General features: G+C 38.5%; 1 long non-coding RNA gene across 1 annotated transcript in view; it reads left to right on the top strand.

Moving 5' to 3' along the window:
* Positions 1-20,889, top strand: part of LOC140322220 (uncharacterized) — a 123,481-nt gene that overhangs the window by 48,374 nt on the left and 54,218 nt on the right. The window lies entirely within an intron of this gene.

The raw sequence follows: 20,889 nt of genomic DNA on the forward strand, positions 1-20,889 counted from the left end.
GAGCGCACTCGACTCCGGACCGCGGAAAACCGGCTCTCTGGAAGCGCGAAAGTAGGCGCGACCAGCGAGCGCGGATTTCATTGATGAATTAGGGCCAATGTCTCTTTTCCCTCTGATGTAGCAAAACTGCTGAGTCTTGTCCTATAGCATGGGCTATTTTTTGTATGCCTACAACTAGATATATAGTGACTTGGATAAATGAGAACCTTTACAGACATCATGTTTTACATGGGTTTTATTAAGCATTTAAAAATGTATTGATTTATTGATTTATTAAAGTTCTCCATGCTTGGACAGGATGAACTTTCATCAGTGATCCAGAAAACCTGGAATGGATCCGGTTTAGAATTGAAAACATTTGCTAATGTTTTTTAGGAAATCTATTTCGGGTTTGCTGGATCACACAAGTTCACTGATGAAAGTGTGTCCTTTCCAGCTTTGGAGAGCTTTAAAAAACCAGAGCCAAAGACTCACCATCAGCACTTAACAATACAATACAACTATACAACTACCTTGCAATTATCAGCCATTATCAATTATCATTGTAAGCCCACTGTGTGCACCTTTACTTGCCCACTGACAGACATGACAGGCAGCCCATAGATATGAATAACTCACAGGGCAAGCTGACAATCCTACTGCTACCTGCTAAGCAGTGATCCAATGTCGTCGGCCTGCAACAGGAAGTAGTAATACTTAAAAGATTTCCAAGTGAGAAACTGCTCTAAAGATTATCAGAAATGTTTTTGTTTGCTTGAGTATCCAGTTGAGACATAAGGCCTGTTTTTTACAAGCTTCCTTAAGACTCGAGAAGATAGACTATCATGAGTAACACTGTATGGAATTTGGTCCAGGTTCTGCTAATAGCAAATACTTTTTAGGAAATCATTCCCGGGTTTTCTGGATCACCCATGTTCTGCTATGATAGTCCAGAGAGCTTCAATAAATTGGAGCCAATACAACAAATATTCTGACAAAAGTTTTTTCAAGGTTTACATAGGTTTATGTGTAAAAATCATAGGCTTCTCACAATGGTGCATGGTGGACCCTGTCATGTCCTTTGGAACTAATAATGGAAGGTAGAAATATAGGAGGGATTTTTTTAAATGATTCACCTTGTTTTGTCTGATTGTATGTGACATCCTGCAGACCTTGAAAATATAAGCTGTAAACAGTATCATCACATTATCTGCTTTACGAGGTAAACTGGGCTTACTTTTCTCTTTCCCTCTTTAGAAATATAGATGTTTAAACACAAGGCATAAAATTGTTGCTTTTACAAATAGATTTTTAGTCTGATGCTCGGCAAAAATACACCAATAAAAGCAGCAAATTGAAAGTATTCTGGCTAAGCATAATTGTAATTCCTTGCGACACATCAAATATATGCTGGAAGATAGCTACGCTCTAGTTGAGACTCTGGATTCTGCAGAATCCTTATTTTTTAATACTAAAGTACATTTTAAAGAAAGGTATAGTAATTCAAAAAGTATCACTCATTTACAGCATTTGGGATTTTAATGGAAAACTTAATACAAGCTCAACAAACAGGAGATAGATGCTGTAAGATAGCAAATCAAATATCAACCAGTACTTAGTCAATGGCTCATGGTCCTGGAGTGGGACAGGTTAGAACAGGGTTTCTCAACCAGGGTTCCTCCAGGGGAATGTGCAATTTGTGACTTTCAGGTCAGTTTAAGTAACACCAATGATCCATAGGGGTGGTGGTCTTCCATCCGGACAGCAATGAGTTGTAGATATGGGAATTATAGAAGACGTCCCCTGAAGACCTGAAATTTATTTCAAGGACTCTCCCTGTGTTGAAAAGGTCAAGAAACACTGGGTTAGACCCTGAATAAAGAGTCAGCAAAGTGTCCATACCGCAGAACCACTGAATCCTCAGTTTGTTATTGTTGATACCCCCAGACTATGGTTCTCATTGGACGCCCTTCTCCCAAGTTGGGTCTTAGTCAAAGATGCCTCCATGACCTCGCCCTGGTTGGGGATGAACACTTTAAAGAAATGCAGCCTGGCATCATATATCATACTTATTAAACAGTAAAGCTTGGTGAATAATGAAGAATGGGTAAGTGGTGTAGTTAAAAATACATTTTGTTAATAAATAACAAGGATCAAATGGAAATTGTTCATCACTCTGCAAGAGAAAATTATCTTTGTAAATTGAGTAAAGCTCTGCTGACTTTAGCATCCAATCACATGCAAGCTTAGATCTTCCTTTTTTGATTTGTTTTTTTTAACATTCTATTCCGTGTTTTTGGTTATTCTTTGAAAAGTTGATCTTCACTACTTGATATACTTAGCTGTTGTACTTACTTAGATGTTATATACCCCTTTAAAAGTATCAATTAAACTTCAAAGTGAACACCTTGAACCATTTAGGTAAATCAACTCCATTGATATGGTAAGAAGCTGGGAGAACATCAAAGACTCATTCATTGTGATCCTTAGATTGGGCTCCTATTAAAGCTTAGGTTATGTACGTACAATAATTGTCGTTGGAAATGAATAATTGATGACCAATTGTGTGATAATCTTTAACAAAAAAAGTGCAAAACGACTGTCCAACGACGTGGACGAACAAGTTAAGTCGCTGGAAACGAACGACCATCCCGGCGGATCTGATTGGGCGACGATCATTAGCAATCTATTGTGTGTACGGTCGTTCAGTGATCGTGGATGGTTCTGCAGTACACTTTTTCTAGTACACCTCACTTCCTGCATCGTTCAAATGATTGTATGTAGTGTATGTACATTATTGGGGGATTATATTTGAACAATCGTATTGGTACAGCATGTACTGAATCCTGTACTCTGCGATCGTTCAAAATAATCGTTGATCGGTCATCAATCATTTGTTTTGCAAGACAATTATTGCATGTGTGTACGTAGCCTAGGGTATATAGTGGGCAATGTGCCAACTGGCTGATGGTTGTAGGGGACAGTGCTGGAATGCAATGCGGACTGCTGGCACTTAATAAAGGTAAAGATGGCGGCTTCTGGAAATGCGGATGTCACAGGTTCCTGGATGTGTCCTCACTAAAGGTAAGTGTGTGTCATACCGTTACGTATGCTGTTCATACACATCAATGGCTATGGCTAAGGCTCAGCCACACCACTGAAAATGTAGTTCAACTTTAAACTTTTGAAAACTTGTGAGCAGCCAGGTTTATTGCAGAAGAGAAGGGCAAAGTCCAATATGCAATAAAATACATTTTTCTGCCTGTTCAGAATTTTATATTACCATTCATCTTAGGTGCAGACATCTTTACCCGGTCCTCTTCTTGGTTCCAGATCTCTGGCCATCTTGACTGGCAAGGCTGGAATGATGTAATTCCAAACACATACATGCACACAGAAGTTTCTTCATTTTTAGGATTGTGAACAGGAAGGTAAGATTACTTTTTGCAGAAGTGACATCACCTGTCCATTCTGCAAAAACTAACATATCAGTTTACAGGTTTTTCTTTCCTAAATTTTGTTTCCCTTTTTGAGTGCTACCATGATTCCTGTGCAATCTGATCTTGTCCATTAGACTCGTGGGTAGAAAACTGGGTGTACTGTTCATTTTGTAGCCATATCACATGCTCATCATTTAACCCGAGCCAAAACTGTTTTATTATGAATTAGAAAGCATTATTGCTTATTAGTGAATAGACAGAATTTTATCTTGCCAAAAAAATGAATGCTTCTGTGTTTGTGCTGGGAGTGAGCAAGTGTTAAAGTCTGTTGGCAGCCATAGTTCAGCAAAACTTTCCATTAATCTGTACTGCAGGCTGGGACTGGGTTAATGAGATCTGTATAATTCTTTATATTTGGCACTGCCTATAAAATACGCACTTGAAAAAAAAAGAAATTCTCAACAGTAATGTCATAACTATTTACTGTTCATCCTGCTGTGTGCTTGAGAAGTAATTAAAGCTAATTACTTCTGCATGCTAAATGTCGTTTTAAGGAATGCAAGGGTCATTTAAAGCAATAATAATTGTAACATATTCCTATGTAGGGCATAATGTGCATATTAGACTTTGCAGGCAGAATTAATCCCTGGTGAGATTAATAGTGGAAAAATGGCAAAGCAGCTGGCACAGGCAACAGAGCCCAAACGAATGGAAAATACATTTGATGGATAGAAATGATTTTATTGCTGGTTATAAAAGGGCCTTTTTCCTGGGTACAGAGCAGCGGGGTTGTTTTATATGCTCCTTAGTTGGCGTAGTGTTATATTACATAACAAGTACTAGAATGGTGCCAATTATAAATACCGCAGCACATTGTTTATTTCCTTGGTTTACCATGTTTACTAATAAAAATAAAATTGACAGCCAATCTATAATCTATTAACTTACCTGGGTGTACCACCCCTTTAGTATAGCAAAGCAAAACTGTAATTCTGCCTGCAAAATTTGTGAGCAGACATGACTTTATTGCAGAAAGGGACAGGCAATGTTCCTTCAGGCACGTGCAGCTCAGAAAATAATGCCAGGATGTGCCGAGTATCCGGGTATCCCCTAAGCTTGCTGGGACTGAAGGAAATCCTTGCACATAATGGGAGTAATGTTATCTCAGTCAGGCCAATCAAGATGGCCAAAGATAGGCATCCCAGGAGACAAAGAAGATGGCGACACCCGCAACCAACCCACACTGTTGACTGTATATAAAAAATTGTCATCAGTAGGTATGTTGCAGAAAGGACATTGCCGGTTTCTTCTGAAATTAGGAAACTCTCCACTTTAAGGGTTTGAGGTTCATCTTCATTCTGGACAGTTCTAGAACTTGGTTTCTCCCAGTGAGTAAACCCAACCTTAGGAAGGCAGCAGCCAATTACTGTGCTGGTGCAATAATTTTTTTGCTCATGATAATGTTTGGGGTCAGTTTTGGTGGTATTTAGGCACAACTAAATATGTGGAGATCTAAAGAGATCCTCAACAATGGATTATTGTGGAAGCTAAGGGAGTCAGGAAAGGTTCTCTAGGTCTGGCTAGAGGTCTAGAGGTCTGGCTAGGCTGAGGCCTGAAGATTGAACAACTGAGGGAATGAGCTATGTTCTCAGTGGTTAACATCTTCTCAGGAGGTTAGTGGGGAGAAAATAAAGAAGAAGTCTGGAAGAAAAGTATGAAGGCAGGATCTTTTTGGTGCTGAATTTGGCACTGACATTTAAAGAAAATACCTATCTAGTGGAGGAATGTTTCTCTCACAGCTTGCCATGGATTTAGGAGTTCAGCAAAGATGCCAAAGGTCACTTGCCAGTGTTACCTATAAAGATTGCTTTTGGATATGAACTGCCCCTGTATGCTACTCTGCTACCCTAACCTTCTCTCTGCATGTGTTGAGTTACAAATAAACCCAATCGGTTTATTGGATTCCCAAACACTCCTATGCACTTGAACAGGAACAGTTGGGACCACAAATGAGCTTGGAGCACAACACTGTGGTCAACTGTGGGTCAAAAAGGGCCCTAAAGGGGTTAACACCTACCATCTGTATTGGTAGTGTGTGTTTCTGGCATATCAGAACTATTTTATCCTGCTCATAGACCTTAAAGTGGACCTCAACAAAAAATCATCAGGAGATAGATATAATTGACGATGAACATGAAATAAAATCCATGGCTTCTGGTGGCTTTTTGTTTTAGCTCTACACTGTGAGGTTCATGCGCCGTGTAACATAGAGCTCGACTCTGTGTGCTGTGGTGCCGCCAGAGATAATGTCACTCCTGCACATTCACAAGAGTTACATCATCAGTGGGCAACCAATAGCCAAGGAAGATTGCCATCCTCTCAGAAGTTCACTGTGGAGCCGGCAGCGAAGATGGTGTTTTCCTCTGATGCAGTAGTAGTAGATCCTAGATGTCATTGCTGAATGTGGCTACACGCAAGTAGGACTGTGCAATAATTGGCAAGTCATAATCACTTTTTTATTAAAAAAAAAAATTATTTCCTCTTCAAGTAGTTAACCACCCAGTGAATCAGTATAATTTTTGTTTCTTTATTTACCAGTGAAGAGTATTGTTTTTTTATGTTAGGTTGCAAGCCTGTGCTTCTCAATGGCCATGAATAGCAAAGAACCATCGGACACAGAAAATATTGAGTTCCGATACAGCTTTTCCCTCTCTTCTTACCTTAATTGTAACACAAATATTCATTTTATGCTTAGACAATGATTATCGATAAATGCTGTCTATCTTTCCCAATTTTTGAGCAAGAAAATTGAGGGGGTGTAATGGGACCCTTCATTTGATTGCTCTGTCTAATTGCAATATGAAAAATTAATATGCATCTCATCTGGCATTTCAAATTCAAACGATGAAACAAAATTTTGAATCTCTAAAATAAAAACACTTAAATTATATTGCGCTCTTCCATAACTTTTACATCATAATGTTAGGTGTCCACTAACGAACCAGCTTATTTTAGCATCAAAGTCAATATTCCCTCCTCATCTCCTTTTTAACTTGTAGGTGAAAATGTAATTGGTGGTGAATTGTGCCTGAGAGCTGAATCATAGTGCTGGCTGCATCATGCTAAAGAAGAGTTTTTCCTTGTATGTTCCCCATTGGCTCCTTTGTGTCAGGGTCAGTTCCAGGGCAATCTGCTACCTGCTGGGAGACAATGGCAAATAAACAAGACACCCGCTCCTAGGGACACAGCGGCTCTGGGTGAATCTCAGGGCATGAGTGCAGGGCTGGGTGAGATGCCATTTACACTGTTTGTAACTTAAAAGTGATAGCAAAGTCAAACGGCAACAAAAGACAACAATTACTATGTTTTCCTTAAATTCTAAAAGCAATTTCGTTCATAGTTTTATGTATTTGTCCTCTGTTATGTCCAGCTACAGGAATGGCAATCTGACTGCCACTGGCGTTTAACTACCAGAATAAATTTTCAAGTTGGTTTATTTAAAGGGAATGTGAATGAATATATATATATATGTGTGTGTGTATAAAAATTTAAATATACCATTTTTTGCATTTTATTTAAAACCAGCAAGAGGAGCTCTAGGCACCTTTTCACATGTTTATTTGATATTTCTGAGCCCAATAGCTCAAGCTCTATTTTAAACTTTTACTTCCCTTCATGTGTTAAGCAAGACATCTGGAAAAAAAAGCATTGTATATGTATACTACATGATTCCTATGTCATGAGTCATTAAATGGTATTTCTAAACTAAAGTGACTTTTTTAAGTGCAAAAAAAGAAAACGATAAATTAAACAAATTGGAAAAAAGGTAAACAACGTAAAAAGTAGAATTGATCCATTAGCACTACATTCCTTTTTAAAGTAAAATCTGAGACTTTAAATATGTAACAGCTGCAATGTAATTTTCATTATGGTCACTCATCATGCTCCCTGTTGAACCTCTTGTAATATGACAATGGGGTATATTTATAAAGCCACAGATTATCGGCTCATTTGCTGCTTTTTCACTGCTGGACACCCATCAGAAAATTTGCTGAATTTAATTTGTTTTTAAATTTGTCGACAAGATTTACCCGTGCCTTGCTGAATTGAGTCCCTTTCCTTGTCATTTACTAAACTCGAATCCAGTCTTCATTAGGAAATCTTTAATTCCAATAATTCAACTTGGAGCGAGCAAGGTCAGTTTTTTGCGGTTACCTCAATTTCTTAGGCATTACCCTTCCAACCCAATAGTGGTCATCACCGACTGGGACCATTTGCTTGTGCTACACAGTTCTATCACGCCGCATTACTTCGACAAACATAGTGCATCACATGTACTTACATATAACTGGATGAATCATTATGGACTTGTAAATCATAATAAAATATTAACCTATGGGGCATTAAAGTGAAACTAAACTCAGCTCTGCTTGTTCCCTTGCCAGCAACCAAATCTTAACCCGGTCCTTTTCCAGGTTCAGGATCTTTGGCTATAATCCTTGGCCAGGCTAGAATGATGTAACTTCCTTGATTATACTCAGGAGCTTCTTGATTCATGGTAGCCAGCAATGCTGGGATCATACATGTCCAACTTACTATCCATGATATAGAAGAATACAAAAAGGCTTCTTGTATTGTAGAAGGGACAAGGTATGCTTCTTCTTCTGTAGTCTTCTCCATGAAGACCCTTCCTACTCACCATTGGACCCCTAATTTATTTTAGATATTCCTTAAAAAGTGACGTTTTGTTAGTATAATAAAGATATAATAGAATTTCGGGGCAATGATCCTTCATCTAATTAACCAACATCAGGGATTTCCCTCACATCTTCTTGGTGGTTACATATGAACACAATGAACACAATGTGAATTTTTTTCTATAGCACCAAAACTCCGTTAGTAAATCAACCCAATTGTTTGTAGGCACGTGAGTGATGATAGTTATAATAGCTCCTGACTAGATAAATATAAATAGTTCAAATCATTCATTCCCGGGTTTCAGCACCAAAAAAGAAATGAAAAAAAAAATAGTCCAAACCAGCTTTTCTCAACATTCAGGTCCTCAGAGAATCCTTCTATATTCACCATATGCACAAATTACTGTACATTAGTGCTGTGGTTAGAAGGAAGAATGCCTCTTACATCGCTCGCCAGTTGGAAGAATGGTATTCTTACAGATAGCCAAAAAGATAATTGGTGTCAGGTAAAATGACCCAAGAGGCACAAATTTCCTATTTTTAAGGAACCCTAGCATCCTCCAGAGGATCCCTTTTTGCCAAACACTGGTACAGAGAATTTTCTATATGGCTGACCAATGTTTCATAATTGTAGCCATGTTTTTCCAGTAAATGTGTCATGACATGCTTGCTTTTTATAATTTGCAAATGTTTGGATGTGTGTTTTCGTAACTATAGTTTTTACAGCATGTGGTAACATTATTCTGACTGAATGAAGTTTGATAAAATAAGTTTGAGGTTTCGTGTTGCTTTCAATTTCCAGCCACCAACAACATTATTTGCTAAAAATTATTGCACAAAATTCCTACAATTCTACACAATACTACCTTTTCCATGGCAGTAAAGATAGAGCTAAAGTATAATTTTTTGAATGAAGCTTTGCCAGAGTTTGGGCTTTAGTCTGGATAAGCCTGAAAATGTAGCATGGACAAACATAAAGAAGCAGACAGACTTTTTTGTCTTTATAATGGAAATAGTATTTGGATAGTGCTAGCACATTCAAGAGAATGCGTAAAAGGAAATAGAAAGCTATTGTTTTAGAATTGCACAATTCCCTGCAGTGATATTGTGTTTAAAATAGTACTCGTATAACCAGGGGGCTGTATGATTTTACTATGGAACCTCATTCTTATGCCTATAGCCATGGAACATAAAAAAATATGGCCACTTCTGAGCAAATGTTTTTGATACAAGAACGCAGCAGTTCACTGTAGGGAAGTTAAAGGGACAAGCTGATTATATTTTATAGTCAATCAAGTCAAATATTTCATGAGGAACTTGTTGAACATGCACATGTTTTATATTACATCCCAAAAGTGTCATCCAAGTCTACCATTTTCACAGGCTCAATACCTGTCCTGAAGTTGCTTACTGATTTCAATTCACATTATGGGCTTCACATAATTTGCATTAGAGCTGAAGCAACCTCTCTCTTGGTTTGCTTCCTATCTGTCTGACCGCTCCTTTCAAGTTTCTTTCAATGGTAATTCCTCCTCACCCACTCTCCTCCCTGTTGGTGTTCCCCAAGGGTCAGTCCATGGACCGGTTCTCTTTTCTCTGTACACCTCCTCTCTCGGTAGTCTCATATCCTCCTTTGGCTTACAGTACCATCTGTATGCTGATGACACTCAAATCTATCTGTCCACCCCTGACCTGTCTCCCTCAGTCCTGGATAAGGTCTCATGCTGCCTGTCAGCCATCTCATCATGGATGTCTGACCGATTCCTGAAACTCAACCTGGATAAAACAGAACTCATCATCATCCCCCCCTCAAATTCCAAACCTCCCCCCTGACATATATCTAACTGTTAACAACACTGTTATTCGGCCTTCCTCCCAGGCACGTTGTCTTGGTGTCACCTTTGACTCGGCCCTCTCATTTACCCCCCATATTCAGAACATTTCCAGGTCCTGTCACTTTCACCTACGCAGCATCTCCAAAATCCGCCCCTACCTGTCCCCTGAGACCACCAAACTCCTTGTACATGCTCTTATCATCTCCCGTCTGGACTACTGTAACCTCCTTCTCTCTGGTATTCCACTAATCCGACTCTCTCCTCTACAATCTATTATGAATGCTGCAGCCAGACTCATCCATCCTTCGCTCCGCTCCTCTTCCGCTACATCTCTTTGTAGTTCTCTCCATTGGCTTCTATTTCACCTTAGAATCAAATTTAAGCTCCTGTGCTTTGCCTTCAAATCCCTACACAGTTATTGTCCCACTTACATCTCTGACATGGTTAAAAAATACTCCCCTTGCCGCTCTCTCCGCTCCTCCAATGACCTACTAATGACTTCCTCACTCATAACCTCATCACACGCACAGATACAAGACTTCTCTAGAGCTGCTCCAACTCTCTGGAATGGTCTTCCTCGTTCTATTCCGCTTGCTCCTACTTTCTGCTCATTTAAAAGAGCACTCAAAACCCATTTTTTCAAACTTGCCTACCCGTCTTCTTCTGTCAATTGAAACCACCACTACTTCCCACCACTACATATCGCCCATCCTATTGTGTGTGAAATTCCCCCACCTACTAGATTGTAAGCTCTTCAGGGCAGGGTCCTCTCCTCCTGTATCACTGTCTGTATTAGTCTGTCATTTGCAATCCCTATTTAATGTACAGCGCTGCGTAATATGTTGGCGCTATATAAATCCTGTTTAATAATAATAATAATAATAATAATAAAAGCAAGTCATTTTATGGTTGGTGGATGTCCAGCATCATCTAGCCAGGGTTGTCCTACACCTGTCCACGTATACCAGGATCCACACACATTTCAAGTGTCAGAAAATGACTCTGTTTATAGAAAAATCCTATTCTGGGTGAAATGCTTGAGTGTTGTAGTATGGCAGCTTTGATTACCTCCCTGGTAAACCCATTTCAATAATGGATTTCAGTTCTCAATCATAGAGACACAACAACACAGGCACAACAAATGCAGCCAATACCAAGGGCAGTGAGCATGCAATTTCTTTAGGCTCCACCAACATGGGCTTCTAAAATTTGCTCAACTCCCCCTAAGAGCCAGATCAACTGCTTGCATTGAGGTTGAAGGCTATAAAGAGGAATCATGGTACTTTGATGTTTTTTAGCAAGCTTACATCCAATTCCCCTGCCCTGTGAACTGAGTTTATCTTGATTGAATGAAGTTCTCTTTTTATTTTCTGTGTTACTGGTGTATGCAAGGGGGATTCTCTATGATTCTTCTCTGCTGTTACCAGCAGTCTATAAGTCCAGGGCCTCTTGGCCCTTGGGCAGCCTCAAGTAGGTTAAATCCCATATATGTTGTTCCATTATTGATGCTCTCATTGTTTGGGTAGGATGTGTTAATCTTTCATCAACAGTGCAGGAATCCCAGAATGATATTGGCTTGGACATTGGCTCTGGGACTTACCCTCATATCAAGGGATATGTGGAATTAATAAATCTTTGCTATATTAGAGGTGTTAGGTTTATCCACTGGCTTTTACAAACTTGTGTAAAGGATCATATGATATGAATTTCCAGCATCAAGCTTTTTTGTTATCCAAACTCCCCAGTAAAAGTTTGGGAAAGTGCTGAAAGTGAGGAGCAGTGACCGACATAGGTAAAGATTTCATTTACAAGCACTTTTAATAAAAAGGATAAATGGATTGTGCAACATAAAAAGTATATCTAAAGACGATGTAATTTTTAGTACTTTGCAGCATTTAATATTACTGTAAGGGTTATAGTTCTTCTGGCACAGCAGTTCATTAAATGATTTCACATTCATTTTAATGTGAGATGAAAACCTGTTTAGTTTAGTTTGTTCATGAAATTCTTTTTTTATATTTTATGTGTTTTTGCATCTAGTTGTTGCTGATCTCTGTTAGCCCACTTCCACCCTACATACATGCATTTTTGATCTGACTGTTTATCCTTGCTGAGGGCTAACATCCTGGTATTGACCATGCCTGCTGGATAACTTATGCTTACTTGTAGACCCTTACAGGGACTATATGACCGGGTGATAATATAGCTGTACAAATTGCAAACAGCTGACACCCTATAATGATGGTGAGATTACCAGTAAGCATGGGAAATTATCTTGGGTTTAGGTTAATATAGGCTCAGCCAACATTCTTGAAAACTTGACAAATCCATTTGCTGTGAACCCTTTCAAGGAAAATTGGAAAGAAGCTCAAGAGCTGTACTGCCCTAACAAGCACTAGCCAATGGGAATGTAGCTTACTGTGTAGGCTAGTTAGCGGTACCAGCTAGCGTTGGTAAAGGGCAGTACCATTGGATATCTTCTCTGAGTATTATGAGTATTATACACTTCTCAGAAATTGTTTCATAGATGAATTCTTGTACGAGGTTGTATGGGGATCACCATGCTATTAAACTGCTCTAATCTAACACAGGAGTTACGGCATCCCTGCCTGGCCAACCAAGAAATCGAAAAAAAAGAAAAAATAAAAGGAAGATGGCAGCACCTGCAATGGAAAAAGAACATTTGAGTGCAAAGTTCAGTTCTGCGAAAAATCCAAAGAAAAAAAACAGTTTCTATAATGCTTAAATTTATGGTCTCTGTACAACAGAATCAGTGCAAATGTAATGCCAAAGTAAGATGTACTGACTTTTGTAAACAACTTTTTGAGTGTTGCATTTTCAAATCAAATTAAAACAACAAAATCTATAATTTTCTTTACTATGTAAAACCAGTGCTATAGGTTCCAGTTAGTCCTTCTAGCTGAATAAGAACTATGCAAGAGCTGTCCATAGTGCTGAAATAAAGTTCAGTGCAACTTGACTGAATTCCCTGCAACAAGATGACTACCTAGGATCTGCCCTCCGGTAAAGCACCAGACTGCATGGATCTAGACTGGAAAAATTATCTTTCAAAATAATTTATGCATTTTCAGTGCTTATTCTTTAAATTTGTAAAAGGCAACACCAACAAATTTCTATCTTTTTAGGTAGAGGTTAGTGCTACCCAGAATGACCAATAAATTGCAATGTTTATTTCTAACTCCTATCAGTGTATTGTATCAATATACTAAATCATTGTATTGCATAGAGCAAGCATTTTTTTAGGTAGCATCTCAAATGGGCTTACAAAATCTTGGTCCACACTACATATGCAACACGCCAGATTTATTTTCCTTCCTGCCTTCCTGACTTCCCTAATTACCTACTTACTTCCTTTCTTATTTCTACCTTCCTTCCTTTCTTTCCCTATGAAAACCTGCCCTGTTATCAGTAGATCAGTAGGGTCATACCATTAACTGTCTTTGAGCTCTTGTGGAGGCCCTGTTGGCTAAGAGAATTTGTAGAATTTTGGTTTTTTAATCAAAAAATTAACTTTTGAGTATGCTAGGAACATTAGATCATAGCTGTGTTAAGGCAACAATTAGCAACATGACCATACACTCTGTACATGAGTGGGTAATATGTCAGCTATATGTCATATCAAGAATAAAGTCATACATTTGGTTGATTTTCCAGAAGGAGTTTGTGCTCTCTTCTGTACAATTGGTAAATTACTTATTTTAGGGAATTAATCAATTTGCAGAACATACCTAGTTGTATATCTGCATATAATATGATGGCTGAGAGCAGAGCATCAACTCATTCACTTAGCTAAGTGGTCTTTCACTTTTTCCTCTGAACAGCCAAACTATTTTTTTAGTAAAACAATCCAGTTGTAAAAGCCACATTTATATAAATATGAAAATATTAAAAGAAAACTCACAACAAATATATGACAGGAGGTGAAGAAAGTATAAAAAGAAGGCAATATTCAGAAATACAATCCATCACTCTGAACCGAGATGATAAAGGCAGACAAGTTGGATGTAAGGTGTTATAACATGCTGCCTTTCAGTTCATAATGGTACTATTGTCTGTGATTCGCACCATTCTGACCAAGGTAAAGCACTTGCAGTCTCAATGGGAATTCATAGATAGTTCACTAGATTTCACCTTACAAATAACTGTCTTGTGTGAATCATCAAGCAGAACTAAGATAAAGAACTGAACAAAGCCATGGGAAGAATATTCTTTATTAAAAAGAAGTTGTATAGGAGATGTTTTTTATATGATTAAGACATTTTTTTTTAGAATATGGATATATTTATATTAAATTATATCCAAGTATAATGCATTGAAACAGTTATTGAGTATATACGAGCCCTGCCTAATAATTAAAGAGACTGATATAATTTCCCACTTTATGACAATTCTAATGCTTGCCCCCTTCAATATTCTCTCCATTCACAATCAAGCACCGATGCCGTCTTGTTTTCCACTGGTGGAAGCAGATCAGATTTTGTCACCTGTTTTAAGATTTCTCTTGTTTTGTTCTTCATTGTATCCATTGACTCAAAGCGAGTTCCTTTAACCACTGATTTCAATTTAGCAAAAAAGGAAAAAGGCCTTAGGTGCCAAATCTGGTGAATATGGAGGATGTTCCAGCATAGCAATGTGTTTGTCGGTCACAGAAAGTGCTGTGTGAGAAGGAGCATTGTCCTGATGAAGAATGAAACCATTTCCCACATTTCTGCCATCTTTTCCTGACTCTTCCTCTCAGCTTTGTCTTCCTTATATTAATGTTGGGTCACTATTGTGCCTTCTGGATCCCATTCTGCCAAAATTACGCCTGCATGTCACAAAACACGATGAGTATGGCTGTGAATTTGGACTTTCTTATTCTTAGTGATGAAGGTATTTCCAGTGACTTTGGTTTTGTTTCAGGATCATACTGGAAGAGGTTTCCTCACAAGTGATTCATTTTATGAAAAACGTTCGGCTTCATCTCATATTGCTGCAGAATGTCAGGGCAAATTTCCTTGCAGCACTCTTTTGGATCTGGTGTGAAATTTTACTAAGAACTTCAGATTGACACATTACCTAACTTTTATACTTCCATGATTTCAGCACATGAAGAAAAAAACATGGCTGTGAATTTGGACTTTCTTATTCTTATTCAAAAAAGATTGAATGGTGACTGACAACAAACTAAACAGCGGAGAGTGCCGGCGTATTATTGACCAAAAGATCCCGGCTGAACAGCCAACATTTCTGTATTATAAAGGTCCTAAAATTGAAGACAACTTTGCTACAAATTGGTTTTGAAAACAAATGACACAATAAAGAAATAACAGTCCCACTGCCAGCAGAAAGCAATACAATTAAAGTAGTGGGCTATATAACGTGCAGACCTATGTGCAGCAATGCTGCTTAGTGCTTGCTGTAATGCTGTATGAGCTGCACTTGCAAATAATGATATATTAAACTGGGGAACAATTTTAAACAAATTTTTTGTTAAACTCAATTTTTAATCTTATTTACACTAAAATAGGTATGCTGATTCTGATTCAGTTAGTTTTCTTCTATCACGTCAGGTTTTTTTTCTACCACCTATATTAATGCGATTACTGTAGCGTGGATTTGTATAGACTATTCATTTACATGCAAGACAGTGTGGTCAAAGATTGTGCGCTGCTCTACGTAGTGTATAAGCAAAATTTTGTTATATCTGTGGCAGTTTCTTCATTCCCAGTCAAAGAATGAACATCAGCACATTTGTTGAGCAATTCTGCAGTACTTTAGAACTGACAGTGGCTTTGTGTATTGCCAAAACACACCTGGTTTAATGGAGGAATCCGGAATTCCAATCTATAACTCAACTGAATGGCGACTATTCATTGATAGCTCAAAGTGGAGCTTAAAGTGTGTCCTCCTTCACAATGGCAATATATTTGGGTCAGTCCCAATTGGCCATTCAGTTTCTCTTTGTTAGGAATATGGGGACATAAAGAGAGTCATTGAGTTGTTGCAATATCACCAACACAACTGGGTCATCTGTGTTGACCTTAAAATGGTGTGCTTCCTTCTTGGTTAGCAACGCGGAAACACCAAGTATCCCTGTTATCTGTGCATGTGGGACAGCAGAGCTCATGAGAGGCATTGGGTGGAAAGGAATGGGCCTCCAAGATCTACACTAAAACCAGGTAATCCAAACATTCTACATGAGCCACTTGTTGATAGGAAGAATATTCTATTCCCGCTTCTGCACATGAAACTGGGTCTGATGAAGCAGTTCGTTAAAGCTTTGCCAACTGAAGGAGACTGTTTCAAGTACCTCATTTTGGCATTTCCTAGCCTGTGATTTGAAAAAATAAAGGCCGGTGTGTTTGATGGTTCACAGATTTGGCAGCCCATCAAAGATAAACATTTCATCAGGACAATGTCAGACTTCGAAAAGAATGCTTAGTTATCATTCAAAACCATTGTCAAGGACTTTCTTGGAAACACACGAGCAAATAATGACACAGAAATTGTCCAGCAAATATTGGAGAGCTACAAAATGCTTGGTTGCAATATGAGCATCAAGGTGCATTTTCTGCATAGCCATTTTTCTAACTTCCCGGAAAACATTGGTGCGGTCAGTGATGAGCAAGGTGAATGATTTCACCAAGATTTGAAGGTCATGGAAGGACTCACCACCCAAAAATTTGTAAAAACCAAGTGTTAGATCTAACTGAACAAAAAATGCGTTCCCTAGTGTTATGAGTGATAATGATGGCTTTATTGCACAACTCTACATGCAACACTCCAATCCTTCCACAAACCTGGCCTGCAGTAAATTCTAAATAATAGGCACTAACACACAAGTACACTAACACTAAACTACCCCACAGCAGTAGAAATTGATCATATATTGTCATTATGTGTTTCTTGTAGAGCTTTGTGTCAGAGTGACAAATTAGAAACACATTTGTAACACAAACAACAGAAAGTTTCATGTCAGGATCACCAGATATTATTTTATGCAAAGCGTGGAATTTTTAAGATTGAAACCAATCCTGGAAATGGTGTGATCCCATGGAAAAACTTAATGAGAAGTTGGTGATTGGGGTGTGATCTTATATAACCTACTTTGTGCATGTGAGGAGTTGTTGCCTGAGAATATCTTTTCTCTGTAATATGATTCAAATTTTTCATAATTGTCTTATGCCTAGGTTCCATTCTTGTGTATGGTTGGACAGGGATCACAATAATGATAAGTATGGCTGTAAAGAGTGAAAGTTGGGCCCAGGTAATAAAGTTCAATAATCAAGACTGTAGAAGATAGACTATCATTGGTGAGCCTAGGTGATCCAACAAATCTGGGATGGATTTGGTCCAGGACTAAAAACATTTGCCCAATAATACCAAAACATTTTAAAAAATCTATTCAAGGTTTGCTGCATCCCTCTGGTTTTCCTGTGATAGTCTATCTTCTCCAGTCTTGGAGAGCTTTAATGAATCAGGCCCAGTGAACTCTGCAAGCTGTATATTTGGAATGCGCAGGGGATTACTGCCACCCCAAAAAGTTGGGTTGATGGAGTGCCATGTTTCAAGCATTTTCCCCTGGAGAGAACAACCTGAGGAGGGCAAGGAGGGCTTGACGTTGGAAAGGAGGTTTAGTGCTAACAGTATCTGCCAGCCGTCACTCTCACTCATCGCCCTTATTTCCACCCATACCTTAAGCAGTACCAAATGAAGTGGACAAAGACAAACACTCTGAACCCCCTGTACATTGTACCCTTATGGGGTGGTTTCTACATTTTATTTTTACATCAACAGATGTACACACACACAATGTTGCCATGCCTGTTATTTTAACACATTTGAGCCTTTAGACTTCCATGTGCTGTACAAGGTGCAGCAAAAAAACAAAAAGGCTGTACGTTGCCAAGTGAACATTTGCTTCTAATAAATAATGATGCGTTGGCAGATAAATTCAATTACTATACTATTGTTTTTTGGTTTTTTTTTCCTTTTTATTGAAACGTCTGTCTTCCTATTTGTTTTATCTCTCGCCTTTATTTTTATTTTCCATACCTTTTGTTAAGATGAATTTGTCAGCCTTATCTATCTAAAGAAAGCTAAATGTGCTAAACAATATCCTTTTCTGTGATGGTACGCAATACTGGGGCACAGTCATAATAATTACGCTGTTTTTGTAGCTTGTTTAATTTAACAATGCTTCACTTAAGAGCAATTTGTGCGGCCACCTCTAAAGTAGAATCTCAGCAATGCATTTTTGGTGCTACGGTCTCTGTGGCAACCATTAAAGAGGGTGATAAAGGAATAACAATTATTTAATGACAATCTGTAATCACCCTATTACCTGCACGGGAAAATAACATGTCTTCTCAGAAAATCTCAATAGCCTTTAAGAAAAATAGTTGTGACAGATATGGTGAAGCTGCAAAGTAGAGTTTTCACATTCTATCATGTTGTTTTTTGGTGACTAGTAGATGCGTGGCGTTTTGAAGGCTAGAATGATTTCTGATCCCTATCTTTTTATCTGTATCTATTATCTATCAATAGTTTTGTCTAGGCATAGGAGACACATGCGAGTCATTTAGGCTATGTCCACACTGACCATAGGGTTGTGGTTACTACATTCTCATGCCGGTGAAGCGCTGCCTTGTGGGAGAGGCTACATGTACCTTCTCTCCATGGCAGCCACATGGAAAATGAATGGGGGTGGCAGTAAGTGGTACAGTACTGATCACTACCGCTAGCTGTCAAATGTGCAGATCCCGGTTCTTCACGGTTCTTCGGTGCGAATGACTGAGTGTCTTGCAAGAAGCCAGCCACAAGGTGCCATATGGATCACGAGGAAGGTCCGAATCTGTACATAAGCTACTCATTAGCTCAGTGTTTCTCAAACAGGGTTCTGTGAATCCCTACTGTTCCTCCAGAGGTTGCTAAGGGTTCCTAGATCAATAAGTACTTTGTGCCTTTGAGGTCACTTTAACTGAGACCAATTCTTTTCGGCAATCTATAAGGGTAACATTTCTCCCACGATCCAGCAGTGTAGGGGTGGCATTCTTCTATCTGACCACCATGATAATATACTGTAGGCTGGGGATATAGAAATTATAAAAGGGGTTCCCTGATGATCTAAATGGTATTTCAAAGGTTTCCCCATGTTAAAAAGGTAGGTAGGCTGCACTAGATGAGAGTTGCCCCAGGTAAGCTTTGGCTATGACACCACCCTCCCTGTGCTACCTTACAGTCTACATATACAATATATTGGTATATTGCCCCATTTTCTACAAGCTTGTTTTTTGTTTTTTTAAGTGCTATTTAAAGAATGCATAAACACTCCCTCTGCATCATTTGATAGCGAAAATGACAGAGTCTGGGTGGGGTGTGTGATAACACAATTCATAAAGCAAATGGCGGCATGCATTTCCAGCATAGGCTGCTAATAGACCAGACATGAGTGCAAGAAGTGACTTTGTGCTTGCAATGGCATAGAATCAGGTATAAAACCAACATGTGTGTGTCCGTGGCACGGGGGGCATTCTTACTGATCACAGCTGACATCCTGACAGACACTTCAGTTTGCTTTAATCTCAGAACACCACTGACAATATAGATATATGGTACAATCACATATAATACAGCAGCTATATCAAGTTCTGTCAAAGTACTGGAACATTTCCTTGCATTTCTGAAAAGCTTGTTAAAGGTCAAATGAACATAAATTACAAGTTTGTTTTATATAAAAAATGACCTTTTATTAACATGCATTGAAAAATACATACACATTTCAAGGCTTATCGGAACTACAGCTATGTTCAACCCAGAAATGTCTTTAAGCTGGGTGGGAAGAAGCGATAGGGAGTGGCACCCCCTGTATTGTGTTCAAACTCTTCACTAACCATCCAACAACAGCCAGGTGGTTACTGAAAAGTGCGGAGTGGTGCGCCCGGATTAAAGGGGCTGGGCAGAACAGTGTACAGATAGATGGCATTATAGATGGAGATATGCACAGGTAAAGAATGGTCCAGTATTTCTGTGGAAATAAAGAATGGGAGGTGGGTACCTTATTTCATATATTGTGGACTTGTTAAATCATAGACCTAATGGGAAATGGTCTGATAAGTGCACTGATATATATTCATATACCTTTGGAGTCTCTCGCCCATTTTGTTAGGATTACCTATACATACTCTTTCTAAGTAAGGTAAAAAATTGGTTTTTAATAGATTGACTGCAGCTAAATGTCTTGTTACCCAACATTGGAAGCTGACCTCCCCACCTATTTACACCTATTTACAATATTTACTCCAAGGTTAAAGATATTAATTTATTGGAACATTTTTTGGCAGTATCTAGAGAATACAGGGATAGACAATAAAGGGAGACAAAGGGGAAAGTAAAGTGAATCAGGTAGAGGGATTGGGTAAATAAGTACTTGGCTATTTGGGACCCTTGGGAGTCCTAATTATTAACCCAGTCTAATATGTTTCATCATCTAACATGGAACAGCCCTGCTAATCAGAAACTAGCACCCATGCTTAAATTGATATGCTACCCCTAGGATTCCCTCAATTTTCCTCTTTCCCCAATTGTTCCCTTCCTTTTGTTATTTATGGTGATTTTCTTTTTTTTTCTTTTTTTTTTTTTGTATATTATTATCTGCTTATCTTTGTGTGTTGTATTACTTTATTTTACTATAATAGTAAAAAAAAAAAAAACACATTCTTTTTTGATGAAGAAAGCACATGGCTATTGTATTTGCCCTCAACGCATGCTATATTTGCAATGAATCTATATTGCATGTGTCCTGGAGCCAATACCATCAATATTAATTACAAAAATAACAACCGCTGACTCACTTGAAGGGAAGCCGATGGAATAAGAACATGGTTGTGCTGTTGGGCTGTATGTTCTTATATCTGTTTGAGGACTTAAGGGCAT

The sequence above is a fragment of the Pyxicephalus adspersus genome, chromosome 2, assembly GCF_032062135.1.
Source record: "Pyxicephalus adspersus chromosome 2, UCB_Pads_2.0, whole genome shotgun sequence".
In the NCBI taxonomy this organism is placed as follows: domain Eukaryota; kingdom Metazoa; phylum Chordata; class Amphibia; order Anura; family Pyxicephalidae; genus Pyxicephalus; species Pyxicephalus adspersus.